At 36.5% G+C, this 14,766-nt stretch overlaps 1 protein-coding gene across 3 annotated transcripts in view; it reads left to right on the forward strand.

Moving 5' to 3' along the window:
- LOC101900432 (NADP-dependent malic enzyme) overlaps window positions 1-14,766 on the forward strand; it is a 47,785-nt gene that overhangs the window by 16,578 nt on the left and 16,441 nt on the right. The window lies entirely within an intron of this gene.

The following is a 14,766-nucleotide window of genomic DNA, read 5'->3' on the forward strand; positions in this document are numbered from 1 at the left end:
GAATTTTTTGCATTTTCTTAAGAATTATCGCTCAATTTTAGGGAAATTGCAGATAGAAGCATCCACAGAACAGAAACTAAAAATGAAGCGGTGTCAAGGCTGGGCACAAATGAAAGGTCTCGAGGAGTACTTTCCGAATCTGTGGACCTTATAGTCAAAAAGAATTTCAGACTTAGGAATTTTTTGCATTTTCTGAAGAATAATCGCTCAATTTTATGAAAATTGCAGATAGAAGCATCCACAGAACAGAAACTAAAAATGAAGCGGTGTCGAGGCTGGGCACAAATGAAAGGTCTCGAGGAGTACTTTCCGAATCTGTGGACCTTATAGTCAAAAAGAATTTCAGACTTAGGAGTTTTTTGCATTTTCTGAAGAATTATCGCTCAATTTTATGGAAATTGCAGATAAAAGCGTCCACAGAACAGAAACTAAAAATGAAGCGGTGTCGAGGCTGGGCACAAATGAAAGATCTCGAGGAGTACTTTCCGAATCTGTGGACCTTATAGTCAAAAAGAATTTCAGACTTAGGAATTTTTTGCATTTTCTGAAGAATTATCGCTCAATTTTAGGGAAATTGCAGATAGAAGCATCCACAGAACAGAAACTAAAAATGAAGCGGTGTCGAGTCTGGGCACAAATGAAAGGTCTCGAGGAGTACTTTCCGAATCTGTGGACCTTATAGTCAAAAAGAATTTCAGACTTAGGAATTTTTTGCATTTTCTGAAGAATTATCGCTCAATTTTAGGGAAATTGCAGATAGAAGCATCCACAGAACAGAAACTAAAAATGAAGCGGTGTCGAGGCTGGGCACAAATTTAGAAATTAATTAAAATTTTGTTGCAATTATTTTTGTATTTTCTGTATTTATAATTTGAATTCAACAATTTTTTGTCAGTGCATGTATATTACCTTCGGTTCAATTTTAACTCCAAGCAATGTTCTCACTATTTTTCGAATTTAATTTGTTAGATTTGATTTTAGCTTTACATTTGCTCTCACTGAGGAAAGCTCTAAAAGCTTTTACAAAAAACCGAAAAATTTAACAAATGTTCTTCATGTACAGCAGAGTCGTGCAGAGGGAGAGAGAGAGAGTGAAAAAGAGAAGCACGATCCTGCGTAAAGTGTTTGTGAGAAGACAAAGAACTAAATGCGCGCTCCCAAAATGCGAACGTTACTATTTCTTTTTTTTTAGGATTTTTTTTTTTTTTTGTTTTAAGAAAATGCTGCGCCAGAAGAGTGCAATCCGGTGTTGGAAAACATATATTTTTGTACACATGGGCCATTGTTTCGTTTATGCTTATTCTGCACTAAGTTAGTTTTACACCAACAAGTAGTAGGTTGTAGGAGAAACGCGAAAGCTCTATTTTTTTATTTCAAATATTTAATTTTTATTTTCAAATTCATACCTTGTTACAGGACAAAAATTACTTTTTTATTTTTGAAAATTAACGTATTAAAAAAATAAATAAATTAGATAAAAAATTTTAAAATACAAAAAAATAATAATAAGTAAATCAATCCAATTGACATATATATATAAATATATATATATATATATATGTATATATATATATATATATACACATATATATAGATATATATATATATATATATATATATATATATATATATATATATATATATATATATATATATATATATATATATATATATATATATATATATATACATATATATATATTTATATATATATGTCAATTGGATTGATTTACTTATTATTATTTTTTTGTATTTTAAAATTTTTTATCTAATTTATTTATTTTTTTTAATACGTTAATTTTCAAAAATAAAAAAGTAATTTTTGTCCTGTAACAAGGTATGAATTTGAAAATAAAAATTAAATATTTGAAATAAAAAAATAGTGCTTTCGCGTTTCTCCTACAACCTACTACTTGTTGGTGTAAAACTAACTTAGTGCAGAATAAGCATAAACGAAATAATGGCCCATGTGTACAAAAATATATGTTTTCCAACACCGGATTGCACTCTTCTGGCGCAGCATTTTCTTAAAACAAAAAAAAAATCCTAAAAAAAAAGAAATAGTAACGTTCGCATTTTGGGAGCGCGCATTTAGTTCTTTGTCTTCTCACAAACACTTTACGCAGGATCGTGCTTCTCTTTTTCACTCTCTCTCTCCCTCTGCACGACTCTGCTGTACATGAAGAACATTTGTTAAATTTTTCGGTTTTTTGTAAAAGCTTTTAGAGCTTTCCTCAGTGAGAGCAAATGTAAAGCTAAAATCAAATCTAACAAATTAAATTCGAAAAATAGTGAGAACATTGCTTGGAGTTAAAATTGAACCGAAGGTAATATACATGCACTGACAAAAAATTGTTGAATTCAAATTATAAATACAGAAAATACAAAAATAATTGCAACAAAATTTTAATTAATTTCTAAATTTGTGCCCAGCCTCGACACCGCTTCATTTTTAGTTTCTGTTCTGCGGATGCTTCTATCTGCAATTTCCCTAAAATTGAGCGATAATTCTTCAGAAAATGCAAAAAATTCCTAAGTCTGAAATTCTTTTTGACTATAAGGTCCACAGATTCGGAAAGTACTCCTCGAGACCTTTCATTTGTGCCCAGCCTCGACACCGCTTCATTTTTAGTTTCTGTTCTGTGGATGCTTTTATCTGCAATTTCCATAAAATTGAGCGATAATTTTTAAGAAAATGCAAAAAATTCCTAAGTCTGAAATTCTTTTCGACTATAAGGTCCACAGATTCGGAAAGTACTCCTCGAGACCTTTCATTTGTGCCCAGCCTCGACACCGCTTCATGTTTAGTTTCTGTTCTGCGGACGCTTTTATCTGCAATTTCCCTAAAATTGAGCGGTAATTCTTCAGAAAATGCAAAAAATTCCTAAGTCTGAAATTCTTTTCGACTATAAGGTCCACAGATTCGGAAAGTACTCCTCGAGACCTTTCATTTGTGCCCAGCCTCGACACCGCTTCATTTTTAGTTTCTTTTCTGTGGATGCTTTTATCTGCAATTTCCCTAAAATTGAGCGATAATTCTTCAGAAAATGCAAAAAATTCCTAAGTCTGAAATTCTTTTCGACTATAAGGTCCACAGATTCGGAAAGTACTCCTCGAGACCTTTCATTTGTGCCCAGCCTCGACACCGCTTCATGTTTAGTTTCTGTTCTGCGGACGCTTTTATCTGCAATTTTCCTAAAATTGAGCGATAATTCTTCAGAAAATGCAAAAAATTCCTAAGTCAGAAATTCTTTTTGGCTATAAGGTCCACAGATTCGGAAAGTACTCCTCGAGACCTTTCATTTGTGCCCAGCCTCGACACCGCTTCATTTTTAGTTTCTGTTCTGTGGATGCTTTTATCTGCAATTTCCATAAAATTGAGCGATAATTCTTCAAAAAATGCAAAAAATTCCTAAGTCTGAAATTCTTTTCGACTATAAGGTCCACAGATTCGGAAAGTACTCCTCGAGACCTTTCATTTGTGCCCAGCCTCGACACCGCTTCATGTTTAGTTTCTGTTCTGCGGACGCTTTTATCTGCAATTTCCCTAAAATTGAGCGGTAATTCTTCAGAAAATGCAAAAAATTCCTAAGTCTGAAATTCTTTTCGACTATAAGGTCCACAGATTCGGAAAGTACTCCTCGAGACCTTTCATTTGTGCCCAGCCTCGACACCGCTTCATTTTTAGTTTCTGTTCTGTGGATGCTTCTATCTGCAATTTCCATAAAATTGAGCGATAATTCTTCAGAAAATGCAAAAAATTCCTAAGTCTGAAATTCTTTTTGACTATAAGGTCCACAGATACGGAAAGTACTCCTCGAGACCTTTCATTTGTGTCCAGCCTCGACACCGCTTCATTTTTAGTTTCTGTTCTGTGGATGCTTCTATCTGCAATTTCCCTAAAATTGAGCGATAATTCTTCAGAAAATGCAAAAAATTCCTAAGTCTGAAATTCTTTTTGACTATAAGGTCCACAGATTCGGAAAGTACTCCTCGAGACCTTTCATTTGTGCCCAGCCTCGACACCGCTTCATTTTTAGTTTCTGTTCTGTGGATGCTTTTATCTGCAATTTCCATAAAATTGAGCGATAATTTTTAAGAAAATGCAAAAAATTCCTAAGTCTGAAATTCTTTTCGACTATAAGGTCCACAGATTCGGAAAGTACTCCTCGAGACCTTTCATTTGTGCCCAGCCTCGACACCGCTTCATTTTTAGTTTCTGTTCTGTGAACCCTTTTATCTGCAATTTCCATAAAATTGAGCGATAATTTTTATGAAAATGCAAAAAATTCCTAAGTCTGAAATTCTTTTCGACTATAAGGTCCACAGATTCGGAAAGTACTCCTCGAGACCTTTCATCTGTGCCCAGCCTCGACACCGCTTCATTTTTAGTTTCTGTTCTGTGAACCCTTTCATCTGCAATTTCCCTAAAATTGAGCGATAATTCTTCAGAAAATGCAAAAAATTCCTAAGTCTGAAATTCTTTTTGACTATAAGGTCCACAGATTCGGAAAGTACTCCTCGAGACCTTTCATTTGTGCCCAGCCTCGACACCGCTTCATTTTTAGTTTCTGTTCTGTGGATGCTTTTATCTGCAATTTCCATAAAATTGAGCGATAATTTTTAAGAAAATGCAAAAAATTCCTAAGTCTGAAATTCTTTTCGACTATAAGGTCCACAGATTCGGAAAGTACTCCTCGAGACCTTTCATTTGTGCCCAGCCTCGACACCGCTTCATGTTTAGTTTCTGTTCTGCGGACGCTTTTATCTGCAATTTCCCTAAAATTGAGCGGTAATTCTTCAGAAAATGCAAAAAATTCCTAAGTCTGAAATTCTTTTCGACTATAAGGTCCACAGATTCGGAAAGTACTCCTCGAGACCTTTCATTTGTGCCCAGCCTCGACACCGCTTCATTTTTAGTTTCTTTTCTGTGGATGCTTTTATCTGCAATTTCCCTAAAATTGAGCGATAATTCTTCAGAAAATGCAAAAAATTCCTAAGTCTGAAATTCTTTTCGACTATAAGGTCCACAGATTCGGAAAGTACTCCTCGAGACCTTTCATTTGTGCCCAGCCTCGACACCGCTTCATGTTTAGTTTCTGTTCTGCGGACGCTTTTATCTGCAATTTTCCTAAAATTGAGCGATAATTCTTCAGAAAATGCAAAAAATTCCTAAGTCAGAAATTCTTTTTGGCTATAAGGTCCACAGATTCGGAAAGTACTCCTCGAGACCTTTCATTTGTGCCCAGCCTCGACACCGCTTCATTTTTAGTTTCTGTTCTGTGGATGCTTTTATCTGCAATTTCCATAAAATTGAGCGATAATTCTTCAAAAAATGCAAAAAATTCCTAAGTCTGAAATTCTTTTCGACTATAAGGTCCACAGATTCGGAAAGTACTCCTCGAGACCTTTCATTTGTGCCCAGCCTCGACACCGCTTCATGTTTAGTTTCTGTTCTGCGGACGCTTTTATCTGCAATTTCCCTAAAATTGAGCGGTAATTCTTCAGAAAATGCAAAAAATTCCTAAGTCTGAAATTCTTTTCGACTATAAGGTCCACAGATTCGGAAAGTACTCCTCGAGACCTTTCATTTGTGCCCAGCCTCGACACCGCTTCATTTTTAGTTTCTGTTCTGTGGATGCTTCTATCTGCAATTTCCATAAAATTGAGCGATAATTCTTCAGAAAATGCAAAAAATTCCTAAGTCTGAAATTCTTTTTGACTATAAGGTCCACAGATACGGAAAGTACTCCTCGAGACCTTTCATTTGTGTCCAGCCTCGACACCGCTTCATTTTTAGTTTCTGTTCTGTGGATGCTTCTATCTGCAATTTCCCTAAAATTGAGCGATAATTCTTCAGAAAATGCAAAAAATTCCTAAGTCTGAAATTCTTTTTGACTATAAGGTCCACAGATTCGGAAAGTACTCCTCGAGACCTTTCATTTGTGCCCAGCCTCGACACCGCTTCATTTTTAGTTTCTGTTCTGTGGATGCTTTTATCTGCAATTTCCATAAAATTGAGCGATAATTTTTAAGAAAATGCAAAAAATTCCTAAGTCTGAAATTCTTTTCGACTATAAGGTCCACAGATTCGGAAAGTACTCCTCGAGACCTTTCATTTGTGCCCAGCCTCGACACCGCTTCATTTTTAGTTTCTGTTCTGTGAACCCTTTTATCTGCAATTTCCATAAAATTGAGCGATAATTTTTAAGAAAATGCAAAAAATTCCTAAGTCTGAAATTCTTTTCGACTATAAGGTCCACAGATTCGGAAAGTACTCCTCGAGACCTTTCATCTGTGCCCAGCCTCGACACCGCTTCATTTTTAGTTTCTGTTCTGTGAACCCTTTCATCTGCAATTTCCCTAAAATTTTGCGATAATTCCTCAGAAAATGCAAAAAATTCCTAAGTCTGAAATTCTTTTTGACTATAAGGTCCACATACTCGGGAAGTACTCCTCGAGACCTTTCATTTGTGCCCAGCCTCGACACCGCTTCATTTTTAGTTTCTGTACTGTGAACCCTTTCATCTGCAATTTCCCTAAAATTGAGCGATAATTCTTCAGAAAATGCAAAAAATTCCTAAGTCTGAAATTCTTTTCGACTATAAGGTCCACAGATTCGGAAAGTACTCCTCGAGACCTTTCATTTGTGCCCAGCCTCGACACCGCTTCATTTTTAGTTTCTGTTCTGTGGATGCTTTTATCTGCAATTTCCCTAAAATTGAGCGGTAATTCTTCAGAAAATGCAAAAAATTCCTAAGTCTGAAATTCTTTTCGACTATAAGGTCCACAGATTCGGAAAGTACTCCTCGAGACCTTTCATTTGTGCCCAGCCTCGACACCGCTTCATTTTTAGTTTCTTTTCTGTGGATGCTTTTATCTGCAATTTCCCTAAAATTGAGCGATAATTCTTCAGAAAATGCAAAAAATTCCTAAGTCAGAAATTCTTTTTGGCTATAAGGTCCACAGATTCGGAAAGTACTCCTCGAGGCCTTTCATTTGTGCCCAGCCTCGACACCGCTTCATTTTTAGTTTCTGTTCTGTGGATGCTTTTATCTGCAATTTCCATAAAATTGAGCGGTAATTCTTCAGAAAATGCAAAAAATTCCTAAGTCTGAAATTCTTTTCGACTATAAGGTCCACAGATTCGGAAAGTACTCCTCGAGACCTTTCATTTGTGCCCAGCCTCGACACCGCTTCATTTTTAGTTTCTTTTCTGTGGATGCTTTTATCTGCAATTTCCCTAAAATTGAGCGATAATTCTTCAGAAAATGCAAAAAATTCCTAAGTCTGAAATTCTTTTCGACTATAAGGTCCACAGATTCGGAAAGTACTCCTCGAGACCTTTCATTTGTGCCCAGCCTCGACACCGCTTCATGTTTAGTTTCTGTTCTGCGGACGCTTTTATCTGCAATTTTCCTAAAATTGAGCGATAATTCTTCAGAAAATGCAAAAAATTCCTAAGTCAGAAATTCTTTTTGGCTATAAGGTCCACAGATTCGGAAAGTACTCCTCGAGACCTTTCATTTGTGCCCAGCCTCGACACCGCTTCATTTTTAGTTTCTGTTCTGTGGATGCTTTTATCTGCAATTTCCATAAAATTGAGCGATAATTCTTCAAAAAATGCAAAAAAATCCTAAGTCTGAAATTCTTTTTGACTATAAGGTCCACAGACTCGGAAAGTACTCCTCGAGACCTTTCATTTGTGCCCAGCCTCGACACCGCTTCATGTTTAGTTTCTGTTCTGCGGACGCTTTTATCTGCAATTTTCTTAAAATTGAGCGATAATTCTTCAGAAAATGCAAAAAATTCCTAAGTCTGAAATTCTTTTTGACTATAAGGTCCACAGATTCGGAAAGTACTCCTCGAGACCTTTCATTTGTGTCCAGCCTCGACACCGCTTCATGTTTAGTTTCTGTTCTGTGGACGCTTTTATCTGCAATTTCCCTAAAATTGAGCGATAATTCTTCAGAAAATGCAAAAAATTCCTAAGTCTGAAATTCTTTTTGACTATAAGGTCCACAGATACGGAAAGTACTCCTCGAGACCTTTCATTTGTGTCCAGCCTCGACACCGCTTCATTTTTAGTTTCTGTTCTGTGGATGCTTCTATCTGCAATTTCCCTAAAATTGAGCGATAATTCTTCAGAAAATGCAAAAAATTCCTAAGTCTGAAATTCTTTTTGACTATAAGGTCCACAGATTCGGAAAGTACTCCTCGAGACCTTTCATTTGTGCCCAGCCTCGACACCGCTTCATTTTTAGTTTCTGTTCTGTGGATGCTTTTATCTGCAATTTCCATAAAATTGAGCGATAATTTTTAAGAAAATGCAAAAAATTCCTAAGTCTGAAATTCTTTTCGACTATAAGGTCCACAGATTCGGAAAGTACTCCTCGAGACCTTTCATTTGTGCCCAGCCTCGACACCGCTTCATTTTTAGTTTCTGTTCTGTGAACCCTTTTATCTGCAATTTCCATAAAATTGAGCGATAATTCCTCAGAAAATGCAAAAAATTCCTAAGTCTGAAATTCTTTTTGACTATAAGGTCCACAGATTCGGAAAGTACTCCTCGAGACCTTTCATCTGTGCCCAGCCTCGACACCGCTTCATTTTTAGTTTCTGTTCTGTGAACCCTTTCATCTGCAATTTCCCTAAAATTTTGCGATAATTCCTCAGAAAATGCAAAAAATTCCTAAGTCTGAAATTCTTTTTGACTATAAGGTCCACAGATTCGGAAAGTACTCCTCGAGACCTTTCATTTGTGTCCAGCCTCGACACCGCTTCATGTTTAGTTGCTGTTCTGTGGACGCTTTTATCTGCAATTTCCCTAAAATTGAGCGATAATTCTTCAGAAAATGCAAAAAATTCCTAAGTCTGAAATTCTTTTTGACTATAAGGTCCACAGATACGGAAAGTACTCCTCGAGACCTTTCATTTGTGTCCAGCCTCGACACCGCTTCATTTTTAGTTTCTGTTCTGTGGATGCTTCTATCTGCAATTTCCCTAAAATTGAGCGATAATTCTTCAGAAAATGCAAAAAATTCCTAAGTCTGAAATTCTTTTTGACTATAAGGTCCACAGATTCGGAAAGTACTCCTCGAGACCTTTCATTTGTGCCCAGCCTCGACACCGCTTCATTTTTAGTTTCTGTTCTGTGGATGCTTTTATCTGCAATTTCCATAAAATTGAGCGATAATTTTTAAGAAAATGCAAAAAATTCCTAAGTCTGAAATTCTTTTCGACTATAAGGTCCACAGATTCGGAAAGTACTCCTCGAGACCTTTCATTTGTGCCCAGCCTCGACACCGCTTCATTTTTAGTTTCTGTTCTGTGAACCCTTTTATCTGCAATTTCCATAAAATTGAGCGATAATTTTTAAGAAAATGCAAAAAATTCCTAAGTCTGAAATTCTTTTCGACTATAAGGTCCACAGATTCGGAAAGTACTCCTCGAGACCTTTCATCTGTGCCCAGCCTCGACACCGCTTCATTTTTAGTTTCTGTTCTGTGAACCCTTTCATCTGCAATTTCCCTAAAATTTTGCGATAATTCCTCAGAAAATGCAAAAAATTCCTAAGTCTGAAATTCTTTTTGACTATAAGGTCCACATACTCGGGAAGTACTCCTCGAGACCTTTCATTTGTGCCCAGCCTCGACACCGCTTCATTTTTAGTTTCTGTACTGTGAACCCTTTCATCTGCAATTTCCCTAAAATTGAGCGATAATTCTTCAGAAAATGCAAAAAATTCCTAAGTCTGAAATTCTTTTCGACTATAAGGTCCACAGATTCGGAAAGTACTCCTCGAGACCTTTCATTTGTGCCCAGCCTCGACACCGCTTCATTTTTAGTTTCTGTTCTGTGGATGCTTTTATCTGCAATTTCCCTAAAATTGAGCGGTAATTCTTCAGAAAATGCAAAAAATTCCTAAGTCTGAAATTCTTTTCGACTATAAGGTCCACAGATTCGGAAAGTACTCCTCGAGACCTTTCATTTGTGCCCAGCCTCGACACCGCTTCATTTTTAGTTTCTTTTCTGTGGATGCTTTTATCTGCAATTTCCCTAAAATTGAGCGATAATTCTTCAGAAAATGCAAAAAATTCCTAAGTCAGAAATTCTTTTTGGCTATAAGGTCCACAGATTCGGAAAGTACTCCTCGAGGCCTTTCATTTGTGCCCAGCCTCGACACCGCTTCATTTTTAGTTTCTGTTCTGTGGATGCTTTTATCTGCAATTTCCATAAAATTGAGCGGTAATTCTTCAGAAAATGCAAAAAATTCCTAAGTCTGAAATTCTTTTCGACTATAAGGTCCACAGATTCGGAAAGTACTCCTCGAGACCTTTCATTTGTGCCCAGCCTCGACACCGCTTCATTTTTAGTTTCTTTTCTGTGGATGCTTTTATCTGCAATTTCCCTAAAATTGAGCGATAATTCTTCAGAAAATGCAAAAAATTCCTAAGTCTGAAATTCTTTTCGACTATAAGGTCCACAGATTCGGAAAGTACTCCTCGAGACCTTTCATTTGTGCCCAGCCTCGACACCGCTTCATGTTTAGTTTCTGTTCTGCGGACGCTTTTATCTGCAATTTTCCTAAAATTGAGCGATAATTCTTCAGAAAATGCAAAAAATTCCTAAGTCAGAAATTCTTTTTGGCTATAAGGTCCACAGATTCGGAAAGTACTCCTCGAGACCTTTCATTTGTGCCCAGCCTCGACACCGCTTCATTTTTAGTTTCTGTTCTGTGAACCCTTTTATCTGCAATTTCCATAAAATTGAGCGATAATTTTTAAGAAAATGCAAAAAATTCCTAAGTCTGAAATTCTTTTCGACTATAAGGTCCACAGATTCGGAAAGTACTCCTCGAGACCTTTCATCTGTGCCCAGCCTCGACACCGCTTCATTTTTAGTTTCTGTTCTGTGAACCCTTTCATCTGCAATTTCCCTAAAATTTTGCGATAATTCCTCAGAAAATGCAAAAAATTCCTAAGTCTGAAATTCTTTTTGACTATAAGGTCCACATACTCGGGAAGTACTCCTCGAGACCTTTCATTTGTGCCCAGCCTCGACACCGCTTCATTTTTAGTTTCTGTACTGTGAACCCTTTCATCTGCAATTTCCCTAAAATTGAGCGATAATTCTTCAGAAAATGCAAAAAATTCCTAAGTCTGAAATTCTTTTCGACTATAAGGTCCACAGATTCGGAAAGTACTCCTCGAGACCTTTCATTTGTGCCCAGCCTCGACACCGCTTCATTTTTAGTTTCTGTTCTGTGGATGCTTTTATCTGCAATTTCCCTAAAATTGAGCGGTAATTCTTCAGAAAATGCAAAAAATTCCTAAGTCTGAAATTCTTTTCGACTATAAGGTCCACAGATTCGGAAAGTACTCCTCGAGACCTTTCATTTGTGCCCAGCCTCGACACCGCTTCATTTTTAGTTTCTTTTCTGTGGATGCTTTTATCTGCAATTTCCCTAAAATTGAGCGATAATTCTTCAGAAAATGCAAAAAATTCCTAAGTCAGAAATTCTTTTTGGCTATAAGGTCCACAGATTCGGAAAGTACTCCTCGAGGCCTTTCATTTGTGCCCAGCCTCGACACCGCTTCATTTTTAGTTTCTGTTCTGTGGATGCTTTTATCTGCAATTTCCATAAAATTGAGCGGTAATTCTTCAGAAAATGCAAAAAATTCCTAAGTCTGAAATTCTTTTCGACTATAAGGTCCACAGATTCGGAAAGTACTCCTCGAGACCTTTCATTTGTGCCCAGCCTCGACACCGCTTCATTTTTAGTTTCTTTTCTGTGGATGCTTTTATCTGCAATTTCCCTAAAATTGAGCGATAATTCTTCAGAAAATGCAAAAAATTCCTAAGTCTGAAATTCTTTTCGACTATAAGGTCCACAGATTCGGAAAGTACTCCTCGAGACCTTTCATTTGTGCCCAGCCTCGACACCGCTTCATGTTTAGTTTCTGTTCTGCGGACGCTTTTATCTGCAATTTTCCTAAAATTGAGCGATAATTCTTCAGAAAATGCAAAAAATTCCTAAGTCAGAAATTCTTTTTGGCTATAAGGTCCACAGATTCGGAAAGTACTCCTCGAGACCTTTCATTTGTGCCCAGCCTCGACACCGCTTCATTTTTAGTTTCTGTTCTGTGGATGCTTTTATCTGCAATTTCCATAAAATTGAGCGATAATTCTTCAAAAAATGCAAAAAAAATCCTAAGTCTGAAATTCTTTTCGACTATAAGGTCCACAGATTCGGAAAGTACTCCTCGAGACCTTTCATTTGTGCCCAGCCTCGACACCGCTTCATGTTTAGTTTCTGTTCTGCGGACGCTTTTATCTGCAATTTCCCTAAAATTGAGCGGTAATTCTTCAGAAAATGCAAAAAATTCCTAAGTCTGAAATTCTTTTCGACTATAAGGTCCACAGATTCGGAAAGTACTCCTCGAGACCTTTCATTTGTGCCCAGCCTCGACACCGCTTCATTTTTAGTTTCTTTTCTGTGGATGCTTTTATCTGCAATTTCCCTAAAATTGAACGATAATTCTTCAGAAAATGCAAAAAATTCCTAAGTCTGAAATTCTTTTTGACTATAAGGTCCACAGACTCGGAAAGTACTCCTCGAGACCTTTCATTTGTGCCCAGCCTCGACACCGCTTCATGTTTAGTTTCTGTTCTGCGGACGCTTTTATCTGCAATTTTCTTAAAATTGAGCGATAATTCTTCAGAAAATGCAAAAAATTCCTAAGTCTGAAATTCTTTTTGACTATAAGGTCCACAGATTCGGAAAGTACTCCTCGAGACCTTTCATTTGTGTCCAGCCTCGACACCGCTTCATGTTTAGTTTCTGTTCTGTGGACGCTTTTATCTGCAATTTCCCTAAAATTGAGCGATAATTCTTCAGAAAATGCAAAAAATTCCTAAGTCTGAAATTCTTTTCGACTACAAGGTACACAGATTCGGAAAGTACTCCTCGAGTCCTTTCATTTGTGCCCAGCCTCGACACCGCTTCATTTTTAGTTTCTTTTCTGTGGATGCTTTTATCTGCAATTTCCCTAAAATTGAGCGATAATTCTTCAGAAAATGCAAAAAATTCCTAAGTCTGAAATTCTTTTCGACTATAAGGTCCACAGATTCGGAAAGTACTCCTCGAGACCTTTCATTTGTACCCAGCCTCGACACCGCTTCATGTTTAGTTTCTGTTCTGCGGACGCTTTTATCTGCAATTTTCCTAAAATTGAGCGATAATTCTTCAGAAAATGCAAAAAAAATCCTAAGTCAGAAATTCTTTTCGACTATAAGGTCCACAGATTCGGAAAGTACTCCTCGAGACCTTTCATTTGCGCCCAGCCTCGACACCGCTTCATTTTTAGTTTCTGTTCTGTGGATGCTTTTATCTGCAATTTCCCTAAAATTGAGCGATAATTCTTCAGAAAATGCAAAAAATTCCTAAGTCTGAAATTCTTTTCGACTATAAGGTCCACAGATTCGGAAAGTACTCCTCGAGACCTTTCATTTGTGCCCATCCTCGACACCGCTTCATTTTTAGTTTCTGTTCTGCGGACGCTTTTATCTGCAATTTTCCTAAAATTGAGCGATAATTCTTCAGAAAATGCAAAAAATTCCTAAGTCTGAAATTCTTTTTGGCTATAAGGTCCACAGATTCGGAAAGTACTCCTCGAGATCTTTCATTTGTGCCCAGCCACGACACTGCTTCATTTTTAAATATTTTATTCTCGGTTTAAATGTAGAGTTAAGGGTTTCAAAGTTTTTCAACGTAAATTTTAATTAGGTTTTTATTTAGCGATTTCATTTTAAATTTGAAATTTGTAGGGAAAATTATGAAATTTGATGAAAACTAATATAATTTAGTTTACCTTTAATTTTCTCTGGTTTACTACTCCCTCTCTCTATCTCTCCCTCTCTCTCTCTTTCTCTCTCTCTCTCTCTTTCTCTCTCTCTCTCTCTCTCTTTATTAACCCTTTGTGAACCGGAGAAAAAATCACCTTGGTTTGTGTCTTTGCTAATTAAATTTAAATTTATCTTGACGGACATCTCGTCGAGCACATATTTAATAATTAATCAAAAACAAATTAAATATTTACGCGCAAAAAAAAACAACATCCCCATTTATGTTTAGAAAAGAACAACAAAATAATGAAATTTTAACACAAATTATGTCAATTAACAGATGATAGGGAATCTTTCCATGCCCACAACAAAATAACATGGCTCTCATGAAATTAACTTCGTCACAACTTTAAAAGCATTGCGATTAAAGTTTTGACGAATTTGAAAATAAATTATAGTTAGTTGTTGTTAATGAGAAGAGCAAACATAGTAACAAACATTCTTATCTATCTACGATGATATTGCTCTTGTTGTCGTCGTTGTTGTTAATTCTCTAGGTTTTTATTCGGACATCTAAAATAAACAAATAACGTTTTGTTAACATTTTTATGGAAAATGGGCAATTCTTGATGTTGTTGTTGATGAATGAACACCACTTCCTCGATGTGTAAAATTCGTCGAAATCACAAGGTAAACACATGATATGTATGCTTGATAATAGAAAACTACGAGGTTATTGGAATTAAACTAAGAATATCGATTGTAAGTGTCATACTGAAGTGTTCCATGCCCCCTTTTAAAGGTTTTAAGAAATAGGTGCCTCGAAATTGGTATCTCGAATTGCAGCCTGAAAATATTTCTGACCTAAATTTTTACGATGAATACTAGAACAATCTCTGGATTTTTTAGATGTGTATA

This window comes from Musca domestica, unplaced genomic scaffold, assembly GCF_030504385.1.
Source record: "Musca domestica strain aabys unplaced genomic scaffold, Musca_domestica.polishedcontigs.V.1.1 1, whole genome shotgun sequence".
NCBI lineage: Eukaryota > Metazoa > Arthropoda > Insecta > Diptera > Muscidae > Musca > Musca domestica.